The sequence below is a fragment of the Schistocerca piceifrons genome, chromosome 6 (assembly GCF_021461385.2).
Source record: "Schistocerca piceifrons isolate TAMUIC-IGC-003096 chromosome 6, iqSchPice1.1, whole genome shotgun sequence".
NCBI classification, from domain to species: Eukaryota; Metazoa; Arthropoda; class Insecta; order Orthoptera; family Acrididae; genus Schistocerca; species Schistocerca piceifrons.
This window is the reverse complement of record NC_060143.1, coordinates 423751051-423755745: the sequence shown is the minus strand read 5'-3', so window position 1 is coordinate 423755745 and position 4695 is coordinate 423751051. Positions and strand designations below refer to the sequence as shown.

General features: G+C 43.8%; 1 pseudogene; it reads left to right on the top strand.

Moving 5' to 3' along the window:
• Window positions 1–704: 704 nt before the first annotated feature.
• Window positions 705–822, top strand: LOC124804021 (annotated as a pseudogene).
• Window positions 823–4695: the final 3873 nt, after the last annotated feature.

The window sequence follows — 4695 nt, the reverse complement described above, 5'->3', positions numbered from 1 at the left end:
TCCTCCGATGCTCGCCTCGACAGGCCACCCAGGGAAGTAACCCAACATGCATAGGAATCAAGTGAAAAGTATTTTTAGCTCTCAGTACAAATACCCTCATTACGGTACCTTAATCTGGCCTCTTACCACCGTGCAATGACATAAACATTAATAAAATTGATGAAAATGAGAGGCTACATGCAAAAGAGGGCATGGAAGCACTCAAGGGTGCAAGTTTCGTACAAATTATTAAAGTGGGGAGGACTGTCTAACCACAGAAGAGAGAAAGCAGGTCCTGATATACTTTGTGTGTTGTATTGGCACAAACGATGCCCCACAAGAGTCATCTGCGTTGGCTGGGAGTTCAAGGCATAACGGCGATCTGTAAGTTGTTATTGGCAGTCAAAGCGTTTGTATTGTCGGAAGAGTTAAGGCATAAAGTCAAGCGCTGGCACAGAGGGCTGTGAAGAAGACATCAGCCAACTGCAAGCTGACTGGCCCCTTTGCAGGACGGTGGATTTCCTTTTCTGTTTTGCTGACGCCTTACTTCTACATTGCCTTTTCATTGCAGGGGTGTGTGTACTTGCTTTAACAGTATCTCTTATAGAGTTTTTCCTATTGAGAGTTTTCTGATGAGCGTAGCAGAAGTTTCTTTGCTTGTGTGCTATTTTTTTTTTTGCTTTCCTTGTCTGTTTATTGCATTTGTCTCTCCCTTTATGAACAAAGGCAACGGCCTTGCCGCAGTGGATACACCGGTTCCCGTCAGATCACCGAAGTTAAGCGCTGTCGGGCGTGGCCGGCACTTGGATGGGTGACCATCCGGGCCGCCATGTGCTGTTGCCATTTTTCGGGGTGCACTCAGCCTCGTGATGCCAATTGAGGAGCTACTCGACCGAATAGTAGCGACTCCGGTCAAAGAAAACCATCGTAACGACCGGGAGAGCGGTGTGCTGACCACACGCCCCTCCTATCCGCATCCTCACCTGAGGATGACACGGCGGTCGGATGGTCCCGATGGGCCACCTGTGGCCTGAAGATGGAGTGCTTTATTATGAGCAAACCACCTCACCCACCCCGTGCTCAGGCGCCTCAGCTGCAAGCGTTAGATGCAATGGAGCTGACACAGACGTTCCAGTTTCAGACCCAACAAATTGCATCGCTGTTAAACATGTTATAGCAGCTCCTAGCGATCGAAACTACTAGTACAGTGCAAACTACACCTACTGTAGCTCTGAGTGCCATACCGTCTTTTCGCCAGTTTCACAAAAAGTAGTGGCTCGAGTGGTTGCAACAGTCTGAAGCCCATGTAATTACTCATAACGTAGCAGATACTAAGAAAATCCATTATTTTATGTCAACATAGGAAGTTCAATGTTTCGCCTCATTTAGAAGTTATTCCCTACTCTGCTCAGAGTGAAATTTCCTATTATCAGGTGGTGGATTCGCTAGATAACTTTTATGACCAACAAGTGAATGTGGTAGCAGCTAGGTAGCAATTCTTTAACTACAAAAAACTGTCAGAACGAACTTATCGTGAGTGTTTAACAGATTTGCAGGGTATGACGAGAAAATACAAATTCACCTGTGCCTGGGTGCTCTATATTTAGATTTTACATTGCGTGATGTGATTGTGTTCAATGTAACTGATGTTAGATTAGAGAACAGATTTGAGTCAGACTCGTCATTCCAACACATAAAGCAAATAGTAGATCAGTATGATTCAGGTGTCGAGTCAGCTGATAATTTTGAGCAGGCACCAATTTGTCGGTTGAGTTGTCTCTTGCTTGCGACCAGCCTATTAGGCAATGGCAGCTTGCACATGCCACGCCATGTAAACAGTTGTACACGCCGCTCAAACAGTCCTCTAAACAGGAATTAAGTCATGTCCTCGGTGCTATTCACGGCACAAACGCCAGAAATGCCTGTCTAGACAAGCACAGCGTTACGCTTGTGGCAAGAAAGGTCATCTACAGTCTGTATGTTTACAACAGAACAAATGTCAGAATTCTGCCCACTCACAAAAATCTAGTCTCAGGGCCCATCTAATCAGTGCAGTATATTCCAAGCCTGCTCCAGGCATTAGCAGAGCTAGCAAGCAAACAATTCATTCAGTGGTATGCCAGCCCAACGACCTTTTTGTTCATTTGCATACTAGTGGAAAACGAGCGAAATTTCAGTTGGATATAGGTGCCTTTGTTACGTTGCTGAATCGTAACACATATGAACCGCTAGGCTCCCCATTATTGTCTAAAACCAGCACACACCTGACGGCTTGTAATGAACATGACATTCCCGTTCTCGGAGAATGTACTTTGTCTGCCATGTGTTGCTCGCACTGAGCTACAATCATGCAATTGTGAGAATATGTTTAGTCTTGATTCATTTGATTTGTTTGCCTTTAAAATCCAGGACAATGTGTTGACAGTGTCTGCATTCAGTGCAAAAGACAATGTAACTAACTTACTGAAGGAACTCCCTGAACTCTTTTCTGAAGGTTTAGACAAGGCTAACAATTTTATTGCACGTATTACACTGAAACACAATGCTCAGCCGAAATTTTGGCGGGCCAGACCTGTTCCCATTGCATTACTGAACAAAGTTACTGCTGAACTCAAAGAATTGCAAGATAACGGAGCTATTGTGCCTATACAAGCTATTCAGTGGACAAGTCCACTGGTTTTGCTCCTCAAACTTTCAGGTCGCATTGTTGACTTTAAGTCTACAGTCAACCCACAAACTGTGATTGATACTTATCTATTGCCATGCCCCGAGGATTTCGTGGACATATTAGGCATTGGTCTCTACTTTTCCAAAATTGATTAGCGTGACGTATATCTTCAAATACCGCTAGATGAATAATCTCAAAGCGTGTGTTGTGAACTCGCATTTAGGTTTGTTTAAATATCTGCGTTTGCCTTTTGGCAGTGCTTCCGCGCCCACCATTTTCCAACGGTATTTGGAACAGCTGGCTGTTCATTTACCAAATCTTCAAACTATTTGGACAATGTTGTTGTAGCACGTCGTACACCTCCAGAATACATTGAAAGTTTGCGTGCTTTGTTTTGTGTGTTATCTGATGCAGGACTAAGAGTAGATTGGACAAATGTGATTCTTTTAAATCTGAGTTGAAGTATCTTAGTCGTCTCATAAATAGTCAAAGTGCACATCCTCTTCAGTCACGTTTGTTATCCACCAGGGACCTGCCAGTTCCTCGCAATGTAACACAATTGCAGTCCGTCTGTGCAGAATGAACTATTATACTCGGTTCATACCGAATGCTGCACAAATTGCAGCGCCATTGCATCGCTTGCGTCGTAGGAAAGTTCCCTTTGTATGGACAGATGAGTGCCAAGAAGCGTTTCAAAAACTAAAAGATGAATTGCTCAGTAATCGATAATTGGTTGACTTTTATCCTGACAAACCTGTTGTGTTGCAAGTTGACGCTTCTTCTTACGGAATCGGTGCAGCGCTTTCTCAAAGTTTTGGTGATTAACACAGGCTTATCGCTTTAGCATCAAAAGTGTTGTCGAAAGCTCAGTGTAACTATTCACAAATAGAGAAAGAGGCACTGGCTATTGTGTATGATGTCACCAAATTCCACCACTATTCGTATGGCAGAAAATTCTACTTAGTAACGGATCACAAGCCATTACAGCCCTTGTTTCATCCGACAATGCTGGTTCCTACACGAACTGCCCAAAAATTACAAAGGTGGGCTTTGTTGTTGTCTCATTACCAGTATGAGATTGTGTATCGTCCGACGGCCAAGCATGGTGATGCGGATGCAGTTTCACGTCTTCCGATTGACCCTGATACAGACTTTGACGCTTCTGCTCCATATTGTTGCTAAATCGATACTCAGGATTCTGAATTGCTTCAATCTTTTCCTCTGAACTATAGGAAAATTTCACAGGCCTCGGAAGCTGATTCAGATTTGAACATTTTGCTAGAATACATTAGCACAACTTGGCCTCACTCATTGCATAGCATAAAGAACTCTACAGTGCGCCGTTACTCTGCACGTCGGCATAGCCCCGCTATACAGCAAGGTGTGATTCTTGTTCAGAATGGCAGTGGACAGTCACATGTGTTGATCCCTAAAACTTTGCAAAAATAAGTGTTGCAGTTACTTCACCAAGGTCACTCGGCGATTCTTCGTACGAAACTGTTAGTGATTCGACACGTTACTTGGCAGACTTTTTTTTTTTTTGGTCATCAGTCTACTGACTGGCTTGATGCGGCCCGCCACGAATTCCTTTCCTGTGCTAACCTCTTCATCTCAGAGTAGCACTTGCAACCTACTTCCTCAATTATTTGCTTGACGTTTTCCAATCTCTGTCTTCCTCTACAGTTTTTGCCCTCTACAGCTCCCTCTAGTACCATGGAAGTCATTCCCTCATGTCTTAGCAGATGTCCTATCATCCTGTCCCTTCTACTTATCAGTGTTTTCCACATATTCCTTTCCTCTCCGATTCTGCGTAGAACCTCCTCATTCCTTACCTTATCAGTCCACCTAATTTTCAACATTCGTCTATAGCACCACATCTCAAATGCTTCGTTTCCCTTCTGTTCTGGTTTTCCCACAGTCCATGTTGCACAACCATACAATGCTGTACGCCAGACGTACATCATCAGAAATTTCTTCCTCAAATTATGGCCGGTATTTGATATTAGTAGACTTCTCTTGGCCAGAAATGCCTTTTTTGCCATAGCGAG